Here is a 15096-nt window from a genome sequence, read left to right on the forward strand (position 1 = left end):
GATAATGAATATAGCACACTCTTCTGAGAAATTGGTTTTGAAAAGCAAAAGGAGAAGAAAGTAGCTTTAGTAAGTAAACTATGAAAGATTTTTAAATTAAGGGAACGCTCAAACATGTGGGTAGATAGCAAAGAGTTAATGGAGAAGGTAAGATGAAAGATGCAAGCATAAGGCAGATAATGGGCAAAGCAGGGTCCCAGATGGAGAGTAAGAGAGAGAGGGAAGGAAGAGGTGAGGATAAGTGAAGACACAGGGAAATTTAAGGTATGGAGGAAGGAAATTGAAGGATTAAATTAGATGGCTTCAATCTCCTCAATAAAATAGGTTGTCTGCTTAGAGTGAAGGGGTGGGAGCAAAGGGTTAGTTTAGAAATTTGAGAATGGAAAATGTCTGGGGCAGCTGCTGTAAGGAATGCAATACAAAGTTCAAAGGAGATGACTGGAAGGATTACCCAGTAGTCGTGAGCATCCAGTCGAGGCTGGATTGTATGAATTTGTAATAAAGCCAATCAGTATGGTTTCTGGACTTCCTCCAAGAACACTGTATCTCCAAAAATTGTATGGGTCATCATCTTGGCTAGGGAAGGGCTTCCTATCAGTGTCTTAGGAGACATCCCAGGGTTCAAAAACTTCAGAAAAATCCTTGCTCAAGAAGAGTTACTGCTCAGGAGTACCAACGAGCAGGTTTGCTTGTGGGTTATGCAGAGGTCTTGTGGGGAGAATCATGGGCAACAAAAAGCAAGATATTCAAGAGACTTAAGAGAAACAGACCAGCTTGGTTTCGAAAAGATCTATAGCTGCATGGATATCTAGACACAGATCTGAGGGTGGGAGCATGTTGGAGAACATCTGGAGTCAGATGAAAGAAGAAAGTGACATCATGTGAGATTATACTGTAGGCTACCTAGCCAGGTGGAAGAACTAGATAAAGCATTCTTGATGCATATCATAAAACTGGCCTGAGTCAGGAGAGCACGGCGACAGGGATTTCAAACATCAAGACGTAAGTTCCAAGCCACATTCAGCCGATAAGCAATACACTTGATTAATTGTTTTTATTTCCTGTTTACGTTTTTCTGATCATTGAAGAAACACTTGCCTATTATAGAAATATAGTAGTCCAGCAAAGTATAATGAAGCAGAAAAATGATTACTTATAAATCCACTACTGACCACACTCACCATTAATATATTTGCTAATTATTTCTAGGGTTTTTTTGTTTTTTTTCGCTTAAACAATAGAATTTTATTTTCTCACAATCTGAAGACTCGGAGTCCAAATCAGGGTGTCAGCAGCTTTGATTGCTCCTGAGGCCTCTCTCCTTGGTCTAATATTTTTTATACATTGTTTTTACATAGTAGAGGTTATGCTGAATAATATTTGTATACCTAGTCGGTTTTTTTTTAATATAGAAGCTTTTCCTCGTGTCTGTTTCTCATATATCTCATATCTTCATGAAGATCTGAATTTTTTTTTATTTTAAATCTTTGATTTGCCTTCATATTATGTCCCCCTCTCAAAAGGAAGAAATATGAGGTAGGAGTTCCAGCTGTAATTATAAAAACAAGTTCACTATTTCCTGTTTGCTATCGTTATTTCTGGGGCTTCTCTGGTGGCTCAGTGGTAAAGAACCCACCTCTCAGTGCAGGCGACGTGCGTTGGATCCCTGGTCCACGAAGACCCCCGGGAGAAGGAAACGGGAACCCACTCCAGTATTCCTGCCTGGGAAATCCCATGGACAGAGGAGCCTGCTGGGCTACAGCCCATGGGGTCGCAAAAGAGTTAGACGTGACTTAGCAAATAAAAAACAACAACAACAAATCATTATTTACATTTTTCTAAAGATACTAGTCAATACTATTAAGCAGGACATAAAAAGGAATGAATTTGAGCCAGTTCTAGTGAGGTGGATGAAACTAGAGCCTGTTTTACAGACTGAAGTTAAATCAGAAAGAGAAAAACAATATAATATATTAATGCATATACATGGAATCTAGAAAAATGGTACTGATGAACCTATTTGTAGGGCAGCAATAGAAATGCAGACAGAGAGAGCAGACTTGTGGACGCAGCAGGGAAAGGAGAGGGTGGGATGGATTGAGAGAGTGGCACTGAAACGTATGTATTACCATGTATGTAAAATAGATTGTTGTTGTTCAGCCACCAAGTTGGTCCAACTCTTTGTGACCCCATGGGCTGCAGCATGCCAGGCTTCCCGGTCCTTCACTATTTCCCAGAGCTTGCTCAAACTCATGTCCATTGAGTTGATGATGCCATCCAACCATCTCATCCTCTGTCAGCCCCTTCTCTTGCCCTCAATCTTTCCCAGCAGCAGAGTCTTTTCCAGTGAGTTGGCTCTTTGCATCTGGTGGTCAAATTATTGGAGCTTCAGCTTCAGCATCAGTCCTTCTAATGAATATTCAGGGTTGACTTCCTTTAGGATTGACTGGTTGGATCTCCTTGCTGTCCAAGGGACTCTCGAGTCCTCCAGCACCACAATTGGAAAGTGTCGATTCTTCCATAGCCAGTGGGAATTTGCTGCATCTTGCAGGAAGCTTAGCCCAGTGCTCCTTGACAATCTAGAGGGGTGGGATGGGGTGGGAGAGAGGCTCAACAGGGTGGTGACATATGTATACCTATGGCTGGTTCATGTTGATATATGGCAGAAAGCTACAACATTGTAAAGCAATTATCCTCCAATTAGTGCTTGCTTCGGCAGCACATATACTAAAGCAATTATCCTCCAATTAAAAATAAATTTTTTAAAAAGAAAAAAAGATAACAGCCCTCTAACAAAACTGTATCTTTAGAAGAAGAGGTGATACATTTCCATTGTTCAATTATAAACAGGAATCTTGTGTCACTAAGTTTAAGAGGATATAGGAAAATTTACTTTCTGTTAAAAAAAATACTATTAGGAGAAAGAAATAAAAGACATAAAGATTTTAAAGAAGGAAAAATTACATTATTTGCAGGCAATACAGTTGCTTACTTGGAAGACCAAAGACAACCAAACTGAAATCTATTATAAACATTATGAAGGGGACTTCCCTGGTGATCCAGTGGTTTAGAATCTGCCTTCCGACACAGAGGACACAGGTTCAATCATTGGTCAGGGAACTAAGATACCACATGTCCTGGGGCAACTAATCCCAAGCAACTTCTGAACCCACATACTACAATGAAGATCCTATGTGCCCCAACTAAGATCTGATGCAGCCAAATAAATAAACAAACAAGAAAAATTTATGAAGATTCAGCAAGATGGCCGGACGAAATATACTAAAACCAAACATTTATTTTAAAAATAATAGCCTTTATATAATCAAACAAGAAGAAAAATCCCTTCCTATTGCAAAAGAAGATAAAATACCTAGGAATAAACCAACAAGAATATGCAAGAACTGTATGAAGGAAACCTTAAAACCCCACTGAAGAACTCAAAAGAAAGCTTGGGCATATGGAAAGGCATACTGTGTTCTTAGAAAGAAAGACCTAACCATCATAAAGCTGTCAGTTCTCCCTAATTTAATTTATAATTACCATAATCTCAGAAGAATATCAAGAGGATTTAATTTTGTTTGCTTATGTTTTGTGAGACATGCTGATTGTAAAGCTTATACAGGAAAACTAAATAGGCTGGAATAACCAGGAATATCCTGAGAAAGAAAAAAAAAATAAAGAGTAGTAGCTCCTTCCAGATATTAGAAACTATTCTAAGGCGATAATAACTCCACTAATAATAACTAAGGCGAAACACTGTGTGCCAGATTTAAGCACTTTTGAGATAGTTCATTTAATCCTCACGACAGCCCAAGGAGATTAACTTGCTCGAGTTCACAGAGTTAATGAGTGGCAGAGGTTGAGTTTAAACTCGGGGTACTCTGGCTCCAGTGGGCGTGCTCTTCATAACTATGCCACACAGACATTCATTACTAGAACATGAATGGGTAAGTGACTAATCAGTGAACCAGAATGAGGAGTCTAGAAATTGACCCAAACATGAAATGGAGTTAGCCTGTGTTGGAGGAGGGAGGACATTTAAAATCAATGAGCATAATTGGTAGCCACCTTTTAAAAAATGAAGTTGGATTCCTTCCTTACCCCTTCCATGAAAATAAATTTACAGATGGATCAAAAATTTCAGTGTTAAAAAAATGAAGCCACGGGGCTTCCCTGGTGGCTCAGTGGTAAAGAATCCGCCTGCCAATGCATGAGACATGGGTTCGATCCCTGATCTGGGAAGACCCCACTTGCCTCAGAGCAATTAGGCCCATGCGCCACGACTATTAAGCCTGTGCCCTAGAGCCTGGGACCCGCAACTACTGAAACCCATGCGCCTAGAGCCTGTGATCTGCAACAAGGGAAGCCACCCCGATCAGAAGCCAGCGCACAGCACCGAGAGAGGAGCCCCTGCTCACCACAGCCAGCAGCAGTGAAGGCCCAGTGCAGCCAAAAATAAACAAGTACATTTAAAATTTCTTTAAAGTTAAAAGGAATGTAACTCTTTTTTTAAAAAAAGATGAATCTATAAACATGCTCAAAGAAACCACAGGAAAATACTTTTATAGTTTAATAGAAGGAAAAGCCTTTCTTAATATGACTGACCAAAAAAAAAATCAAAGGCCATAAAAGATTGGTATATTTCATTAGATTAAAAAGATGGAAAATCTGCTTGACCAAAAAGTTCTATAGATAAAAGATTAACAACAAACAAGGAGAAGTATTTGTAACATATCACAAGTGAAGGGCTGATTTCCTGACGTACAGAGTTCCTAAAATTCAATAGTGAAAGTTCTAAAAATCCAGTAGAATATTGAACGAAGAAAACAAAATTCACAGCAAAGAATGGTATAAGTGATTCTTTAAAAAAATATTTAATAATAGCTTGATTGAAATATAACTCACGTCACACAATTACCTTATTTAAAGCATGCAATTCAATGGTTTTTAGTATATTCACAGAGTTGTGCAACAATTACCACAATCAGCTTTAGAGCATTTTCATCACCCACTCACCCTCAAAAGAAAGCATACGCAGAAGTAACTCTAATTACTAATTACCCCTGCTCTTTTCCACCAGTCACCGACCTACTTCCAGCCCTAGGCAACCACCAGTCTCCTGTCTGTCTCTCTGGATTTGCCTGTTCTGGCATTTCGTATAGAAGGACCCGTACAGTACGTGAGCTTCTGTCTCTGGTTTCTTTCACTTAGCATGGTATTTTCAGGGTTCATCCATGTTGTTTCGTTTATCATATCCATACTTCAGTTCTTTTTTATGGCCAAATAGTATTTCATTGTATGGGTATACAATTGATATTTATCTACTCATCCAGTGACAGACATTTGGGTCACTGTATCTATGTTTTTGGCCATTATGAATAATGCTGCTGTGAATATTTGTGTAGAAGTTTTTGTGTGAACATATGCTTTCACTGGGCTTCCCAGGTGGCGCTAGTGGTAAAGAACCCTCTTACCAATGCAGGAGACGTAAGAGAGGTGGGTTCAGTCCCTGGGTCAGGAAAGTCCCCTGGAGGAGGGCATGGCAATCCACTCCAGTATTCTTGCCTGGAGAATCCCATGCACAGAAGAGCCTGGCAGGCTACAGTCCATAGGGTCACAAAGAGTCGGACACAGCTGAAGCGACTGAGCACACACACACACACTTAGATGTATACCTAGTAGTGGGATGCTGGATCACGTGACAGTTCTACGTTTAACTTTTAAGGAACTGTTTGCCTACCTGTGTGTGCATGCTAAGTCACTTCAATCATGTCCAACCCCTTGCAACTCTATGGACTGTAGCCCGCTAGGCTCCTCTGTCCATGGGATTCTCCAGGCAAGAACACTGGAGTGGGTTGCCTTGCCTTCCTCCAGGGAAACTTCCCAACCCAGGGATCAAACCCATGTCTCTTGTGGCTCCTGCATTGCAGGTGAATTCTTTACTGCTTAGCCACCTGGCAAGACTGCCTGCCTACTAAAGTGGCTGTACCATTTTACATTCCCACCAGTAATGCATGAGAGTTACCATTTCTCCACATTCTTGCCAGCACTTGTCTTTTTCTTTTTTTTTTTTATATAGTTGATGTACTGTATTATGTTAGTTTCTGGTATACTACATAGTGATTTGATATTTGCATCCATTATGAAGTAATCATCATAACTCTGGTGTCCATTTGGCCCCATACAAAGTTATTATGCTATTACTGACCATATTCCTTGTACTGTATGTTACATCCTTGTGGCTTATTTATTTTATAACTGGAAGTTTGTACCTCTTAATCCACTTCACCTCTCTTGTCCCCCCACTCATTTGTTCTCTGTGTCTATGAGACTGTTTTCATTTTGTTTGTTGTTTTGTTTTTTAGATTCCAAATATAAGTGAGATCACATAGTACTTGTCTTTATCTGTCTAATTTATTTCACTTAGTGTGAAACCCTCTAGATTCATCAGTGTTGTTTCAGATGGCAAGATTTCTTTTTTGTGGCTGAGTAGTATTCCATTACATATATGTATACCACATCTTCTTTATCCATTCATCTGTCAGTGGACACAGGTTGCCTCCATATCTTGTCTATTGTAAATAATGCTGCAGCAAACACATACATTGGTGTGCAGATATATTTTTGAAATAGTGTTTTTGTTTTCTTTGGGTAAATATCTAGAAGTGAAACTGATGAATCATATGTTAGTACTGTTTTTAATTTTTTAAGGAACCTCCATACTGTTTTTCATAGTGACTGCACCAATATACAGTTGCACCAGAAGTATACAAGGGTTCCGTTTTTTCCACATCGTTGTTGTCTTTTTTGATGATAGCCATCCTGAGAGGTGTGAGGTGATATCTCATGTGGTTTTTATTTACATTTCTCTGATGATTAGTGATGTTGCATGTTTTCATCTGTCTGTTGGCCACCTATGTCTTCTTTGGAAAAATGTCTGAGTCTTCTGCCCCTTTTAAATTGGATTATTTGGTGTTTTGCTATTGAGTTGTTTGAGTTCCCCATATATATTGAATATTAACCCCTTATCAGATACATGACTTACAGATATTTTCTCCCATTCTGTAGGTTGCCTTTTCTTTCTTCTTTTTTCTTGGCGGGGGGGGGCATGCTTTGTGGCATGCAGGATCTTAATTCCACAATCAGGGATCAAACTTGTGCCCCTGCAGTGGAAGCATGGAGTTCTAATCTCTAGGCTAACAGGGAATTCTGCTTTTTCATTTTATTAGTTGTTTCTTTTGCTGTGCAACAACTTTTTAGTTTGATATCTCTCTTGTTTATTTTTGCTTTTGTTGCATATGCTTTTGGTGTCATATATTCAGAAAAATTGGTGCCAAGATCAATATCAAGGATGTTTTCCCTTATGCTTTCTTCTAGGAGAAGAAGAAAGTTTTAAGTCTTACGTTAGCCTTTAAACCATTTTTTGTGTGTGGTGTAAAATAGAGGTCTAATTTAATCATTTTGCATGTGAGTGTCCAATTTTCCAAGCACCTTTTATTGAAGAGACTATTCTTTCTTAGCTATCTTGCCAAATGTTAGTTGACTGTATATATGGGCTTATTTCTGGGTTCTCGAGTTTGTTCCATTGTTCTATGTGTCTGTTTTTATACCAGTACCACACTGTTTTGATTACTTTAGCTTCGTAGTATTGTTTGAAGTCAAGATGTGTCATGCCTCCTACTTTATTCTTCCTTCTCAGAGTTGCTTTAGTTCTTCGGGGTCTTTTGTGGTTTCATATGAATTTTAAGGTTTTATTTCTGTTTCCGTGAAAAATGCCATTGAAATTTTGATAGGGATTACATTGAATCTATATATGGCTTCGGGTAGTATGAGCATTTTAACATTATTGATTCTTGCAGTTGGTGAACATGGATATCTTTGCGTTTGTTTGTGTCTTCAGTTTCTTTGATCAGACTCTTGTAGCTTTCAGTGTACATATCTTTCACTCCCTTGAATGAACTTATTCCTATTTTATTGTTTTGGATGCTATTGTGAATGGGATTGTTTTCTTAATTTCTTTTTCAGGTAGTTTGTTGTTAGTGTATTAAAATGCAACTGATTTTTGTATGTTGGTTTTGTGTCCTGTAACTTTACTGGATTTGATTTATTAATTCTAACAGTTTAGGGATTAGATTGGAGTTTTTAAGATTTTCTATATATAAGATCGTATCATCTACAAACAGAGACAGTTCTACTTCCTCCTTTCTCATATGGATGCTTTTTATTTCTTTTTTTTTTTTTTCTTTTTCTTGCCCAATTGCTCTGGTTAAAAATTGCAGTACTATGTTGAACAGGGATGGTGAGAATAGGCACCCTTGTCTTGTTCCTGATCTTTAGAGGGAGAGCTTTCAACCTTTCACCACTGAATATGGTATAAGCAGTGGACTTGTCATATACAGCCTTTATTTTGTTGAGGTACTTTCCTTCTATATCCAGTTTGTTCAGAGTTTCTAATCATGAAAGGAAGATGAATTTTGTGGATATATGTTTTTATTTCTCTTGGGTAAATATCTAAGGGTAAAATCACTGACAAACTGTTTTCCGAATTGGTTGTACTGTTTTACACTCCTATCAGCAATGTCTGAAAATTTCAGTTGTTACACATCCTTGCTAATATTTGGTGTTGTCAATCTTTTTTCCCCCAACTTTGAGATATAATTGACATATAACATTCTGTAGGTCTAATGTGTACTATGCAATGATTTGATATATGTATATATTGTGAATTGATTACCACAATACAGTCATTTTTAAAATATGGAATGTTTCACAAACGTGACTGTCATCCTTGCACAGGGACCATGCTAATCTCTCTGTGTGTGCTCTGTCGCTCAGTCGTGTCCAACTCTTTGTGACCCCAGGGATGTAGCCCGCCAGGCTCCTCTGTCCATGGGATTCTCCAGGCCAGAATACTGGAGTGGGTTGCCATTTCCTACTCCAGGGGATCTTCCCGACTCAAGGATCAAACCCATGTCTCTTGTGTCTCCTGCATCGGCAGGTGGGAAACTCCAGTTGGCTCAGTGTTGTAAAGAATCTCTGTATTTTGCCAGTTTTAATATACGTTCTTCTGAAGCAAGCAGTCATTTTTTTAACTTCTTATTTTATATTGGAGTATAGTCAATTAGTCTACCTGAAATTAGATAGTTTCAGGTAGACAGCAAAGGACTCAGCCGTATATATACATATATCCATTCTCCCCCAAACTCCCCTCGCATTCAGGCAAGCAGAGTCTTTAATTTCAGCCTTTCTAATGGGTCTGAAGTAGCCTTTCTAGTATCTCATTGTGATTTTGATTTGTGTTTTCCTGATGACTAATGATGTTGAACACTTTTTTATTGTTTATTGGCCATTTCCTCTGTGAAATGCCTCTTCACATCTTTTGCCTATTTTTTAGTGGGTTGTTTATTATAATCATTAAAACAGTTCTTTATATATTCTGGTTGCCAGTCATATTGTAAATCTCTCTCACTCTTTGGCTTATTTATTTCCTTAATGGAGTCCTTTATAGAGCAGAAGTTTGAAGTCTATTTTATGAATTTTTTCTTTTATGGTTAGACCTTTTGGGTCCACTCTAAAAAAATCTTTGCCTTAAATACGTTTATAACCCTATTGCTCTACATTTTCTTCTAAAAGCTTTAGAAGTTTACTTTTACATTTAGATATATAATCCATCTTGAATTAATTTTTGTGTGTAGCTTGAAGTTGGTATCAGGATTTTTTGTTTTATTTTTTTCCATATGGATAGCTGGTTGTTTATTTCAGCACCACTCTTTGAAAGACTTTACCTTTCCCACTTAATTTTTTTGGTTGGTTTGTAAAAGAAATCAGTTGATTATATAAGTGTGGGTGTATTTCTGGATTTTCTATTTTGTTCCATTGATCTACTTGTTGAACTTTAGTCTTGATTACAACAGAAAGGTACTGTATGTACCTTCTTTAATGTCTCTCAGCAATACTTTATAGTGTTTAATGTACAGATCTTACATATTTTATTAAATCAATTTATATATTTCAAGTTTTGTGCTACTATTTTAAGTAGCATTATTTTTAAAATCTATTTTCTTTACAACTTTTCATTGCAAGAACTTAGAAATATAATTGCTTTTTGTATATTTCTCTTATCTCTTGAGACTTTGCTAAATTCACTTACTAGTTCCATAGCTTTTTTATAGATTGCTTAGAATCTTCTACATGCAAAATCATGTCATATGCCAATTAGAGGTACTTTTATTTCTTCCTTTCAGGTCTCTGTGGGTTATTTTTCTCTTTTCTTTCTTTATTGCCAGAGTAGGACCTCATTACAATGTTGAATAGAAGTGGTGAGAGCAGATATCTTTGCTTTGTTCCCAATCATGGCAGAAGAGTTATCAGTGTTTCAGATTAAATATGAGGCTTTTTGTCAATGTCCTATATTAGGCTGAGGAAGTTTACTTTTATTCTTAGTTTGCTGAGAATTTTTTTTAATTTAATTTTTTTAATTGAAGGATAATTGCTTTATAGAATTTTGTTGTTTTCTGCCAGATATTAACATGAATCATCCATAGGTATACATATACTGAGAATTTTTATTGTGAATTGGTATTCAATTTTTTATTGTTTTTCTGCATCTATTGAGATAACATATGATTTCTCCTTTATACTATTAATGTGAATAAATCTACCTTAGCCATGATTTATTATTATTTATATATATATATATCATTGGATTCCTTTTATTAACATTTTGTTAATGATTTTCAGCTATCTGCATAATGTATTTTAGTCTGCAGTTTTCTTTTCTTGTAATATCTGTCTGGTGTGAGTGTCAGGATTATGCTGGTCTCATAAAATGAGTTTGAAAGTATTTCCTCCTGTTTTTAATATAATCTTTGGCGGGGGGGGGGTGTTCCAATCCAATTTTATTTACAAAAACAGGCAGGAGCCCAAGTTTGCTGACCCCCGGAATCTATCAAAATACCTTACTGCAAAAAAAAAAATTTTTTTTAATAAAAACTAAAAATAATAAAAAATAAAAAATTACCTTACTGCTTCTCCTACTAGCAATTGAACATGCTCAAGCCTCTTCCCACCTCGTTGCGGCTTCTCCTTTGTCTTTTGACGTGGGATATCTTTTTTGATGGGTTCCAGTGTCCTCCTGTTGATGGTTGTTCAACAGCTATTTGCAATTTCAGTGTTCTCGCAGGATGAGATGAGCGCACATCCTTCTACTCTGCCATCTTGAACCAAGCTCAGTAATATATCTTTTTAAATGTCTCTTTTCCTAGGAAGACTTTTCTGAACTTTTAAATAAGATTTAATATGCTTCTTATAAGCTCTTTTCCTAACATTTTTCATACCTATAAATGTTTACTTAAAATTCTGTCTTCCTCATTAGACTGTAATCTTTATAAGAACATTTTTATGTCTTTCTTAGCCCTGGGCTGCCACTGCTGCTGCTAAGTCACTTCCATCGTGTCCGACACTGTGTGGACCCCTGGGCTAGCATCTAGCAAAGTGCCTTGTTCAGAGTTCAGTTGGCCCTTGAACAACATGGGTTTGAACTGTGTGAATTTTTTTCAATAAATATATTGGAAATTTTTTTAGAGATTTGCAACAATTTGGAAAAGCTCACAGATGAACCGTGTAGCCTAGAAATACCTAAAAAAAGAAAAATTAAGTTAGAAATGTCATAAATGCCAAATAAACGTAGATGATAGTCTATTTTATCATTTACTACCATGCATATGTGCTAAGTCATTTCAGCCGTGTCCAACTCTGTGTGACCCTATGAACCATATAGCCTGCCAAGCTCCCCTGTCCACAGGATTCTCCAGGCAAGAATGCTGGAGTAGGTTGCCATGCCCTCCTCCAGGGGACCTTCCTGACCCACAGATCAAACCTGTGTCTCTTAGGTCTCCTGCATTGGCAGACAGGTTCTTTACCACTAGTGCCACCTGGGAAGCCCATTTAAATACCACCATGAAAAGTGAAAGTCGCTCAGTTGTGACCGACTCTTTTCAACCCCATGGACTCTACAGTCCACGGAATTCTCCAGGCCAGAATACTGGAGTGTGTAGCCTTTCCCTTCTCCAGGGGATCTTCCCAACCAGGGATCGAACCCAGGTCTCCCACATTGCAGGCGGATTCTTTACCATCTGAGCCACAAGGGAAGCCCATAAAAATAGTCAAATAAAAAGTTTATAAAAACTTATGCACATACTTACATAGCATCATTTGCCATCTGGAGAAATATAAACAAATATAAAGACAATATTAAATCATAACTGTATAAAATTAATTCTAGTACTCACTGTTCTACTGTAATAATTTTGTAGAGACCCCCCTGTTGCTATTGCAGTGAGCTAAAGCATCGTGAGTATCCACTTAAAACGCCATGTGACACTAACTCTTTCCACCTGGGCGGTTCATAGCTCCAGTACTGCTTATCACGTTAAAAATAATCCCCTGCAGATCTCATGTATTTTTCATCACATTTAGTGCAATATTGTAAACCTTGAAAGACACCATTGGACCCATATGAAGAGCCACTTGTGATGTTGGAAGTGCTCCTAAAAAGCAGAGAAAAGTCATGACATGACAAGTTGAATTGCTTGATATGTACCATAGATTGAGGTCTGCAGCTGTGATTGCCCACCATTTCAAGATAAATTAATCCAATGTAAGGACCATTCTTATTTTAAAAAAAAAAAAAAAAAAGGCACTTCTTCTGTGTGAGTTATTGCTGCAGCTAGGTCAGCAAGTGCAGAAACCTTGCACTTTTTGAGAAATATTGAATATTTCTCTTTTAATCTCCTTGAAAATTCAGCTTTCATATGGGTGTAGAATTACTGTAAGAAAGGCATACTGATAGACTCTAATATGATTTGAGGAAAAGTGAAGTCATTATATGACAACTTAAGGCAAAAGGAAATTGAACGATCTAAAGCTGGAGAATTTAATGCCAGCAAAAGGTGGTTTGATAATTTTAGAAAGAGTTTTTGCTTAAAAAAAATGTCAAGATAACAGGAGAAGCAGCTTCTGCCAACCAAGAGGCAACAGAAAAGTTCCCAGAAGCAATTAAGAAAGTCATTGAAGAGAAAAGATATCTGTCTGGACAGGTTTTTAGTGCAGACGAAAGTGCCCTATTCTAGAAAAAGAAAAGAATGCCGTAAAGGACATTTATTAGTAAAGAAGAGAAGTGCACACCAGAAGTTAAGGCAGAAGGAAATAAGCTAACTCTACTGTTTTTGCAATTTCAGTCACGTGTGTGATCAGGACTACCCTCATCCAGCCTTCAGACCTCAAAGGAAAGAGATAAACACCGGCTCCCAGTCTTTTTAAGTTGTACAGGAAGAAGGCCTGGACAACAGGAGTCCTTTTTCTAGATTGGTTTCATTGACATTTTGTCCCTAAATCAGGAAGTACCTTGCCAGTAAGGGACTGCCTCTTAGAGTGCTTTTTATTTTGGACAATGCCTTGACCACCCAGAACCTCATGAATTCAATAATAAAGGCTTCAGAGTGGTCTACTAGCCCCCAAACACAGTCTCTAATTCAGGGGATAATAAGGACCTTTAAGGCTCATTACACACAGTACTCTAGGGAAAGGATTGTCAACACGATGAAAGAGAACCCCAATAGAGAAAACATCATGAAAGTCTATCAGGATTACACCACTGAAGATGCCATTGTTGCTATAGAAAAAGCCATGAAAGCCATCAAGCCCAAAACAATAAATTCCTGCTGGGGAAAACTGTGTCCAGATGTTGTACAGGACTTCACAGGATTTAAAACAGAGCCAGTCAAGGAAATCATGAAAGAGATTGTGGGATAGAAAAGAAAAAGCAGGGGCGGGGTGGTGAGAATTTCAAGATATGGAGAAATTCAAGAACTAATAGACACCAAATGAGAGGAATTAACAGAAGATGACTTGGTGGAGATGAGTGCTTCCTAAACTAGAGCCAGGCAGTGAAGAAGACATACAAGCCGTGCCAGAAAACACATTGACGTTAGACGTCCTGGCAGAAGGGTTCCAGTTGTTCATGATTGCTTTTGACTTCTGTGACACGGACCCCTCTATGATACAGGCACTGAAGCTAAAGCAAGCAGTAAAAGAAGGATGAGTACTATATAGAAATATTTTTAGAAAAATGAAAAAGCGAAAAAGGTCAGGCAAATTTCTGATGTATTTCCGTAAAATTACACCCAGTGTGCCTGCCTCTCCTGCTTCCCCTTCCACCTCTGCCACCCCTGAGACAAGACGAACCCCTCCTCCTCCTCAGCCTACTCAACGTGAAGACCTTTATGAGGTCCACTCCCACTTAATAATAGTAAATAATCATGTTATACAGTTAGTAAACCCATCTGTTGTGTATGTGGCGGGGGGGGGGGGCGGTATCTTTGTGTGAAAATCTAATAACTGAAAAGCAAGGACTGTATGAGTTGTTTTTGTGTCGTTACCATTATCATCACCTAAATATTCATCACATAGAACAGTGTGAGCAACAACGAAGGAAACTATAAGCAAGGTGAAAAGACAGCCCTCAGAATGGGAGAAAATAATAGCAAACGAAGCAACTGACAAAGAGTTAATCTCAAAAATATACAAGCAGCTCCTGCAGCTCAATTCCAGAAAAATAAGCAACCCAATCAAAAAAATGGGCCAAAGAACTAAACAGACATTTCTCCAAAGAAGATATACAGATGGCTAACAAACACATGAAAAGATGCTCAACATCACTCATTATCAGAGAAATGCAAATCAAAACCACAATGAGGTACCATCTCACGCCGGTCAGAATGGCTGCTATCAAAAAGTTTACAAACAATAAATGCTGGAGAGGGTGCGGAGAAAAAGGAACCCTCTTACACTGTTGGTGGGAATGCAAACTAGTACAGCCACTATGGAGAACAGTGTGGAGATTCCTTAAAAAACTGGAAATAGAACTGCCATATGACCCAGCAATCCCACTCCTGGGCATACACACCAAGGAAACCAGATCTGAAAGAGACACGTGCACCCCAATGTTCATCGCAGCACTGTTTACAATAGCCAGAAATTGGAAGCAACCTAGATGTCCATTGGCAGACGAATGGATAAGAAAGCTGTGGTACA

At 38.0% G+C, this 15096-nt stretch overlaps 1 protein-coding gene and 1 pseudogene across 5 annotated transcripts in view; one reads left to right on the forward strand and one right to left on the reverse strand.

The window, feature by feature from the left end:
• C11H11orf49 (chromosome 11 C11orf49 homolog) overlaps positions 1-15096 on the forward strand; it is a 202280-nt gene that overhangs the window by 113126 nt on the left and 74058 nt on the right. The window contains exon 4 of one of the 5 annotated variants that reach the window (XM_043482469.1): positions 5084-5178. The exons of the other annotated variants lie outside the window; for them this stretch is intronic. The gene's annotated coding sequence lies outside the window, so the exon portion shown is untranslated. The remainder of the gene's footprint in view (positions 1-5083; positions 5179-15096) is intronic. 5 annotated transcript variants of the gene reach the window in all.
• Positions 8755-8824, reverse strand: LOC122450663 (annotated as a pseudogene).

This window comes from Cervus canadensis, chromosome 11, assembly GCF_019320065.1.
Source record: "Cervus canadensis isolate Bull #8, Minnesota chromosome 11, ASM1932006v1, whole genome shotgun sequence".
Taxonomy (NCBI): Eukaryota; Metazoa; Chordata; class Mammalia; order Artiodactyla; family Cervidae; genus Cervus; species Cervus canadensis.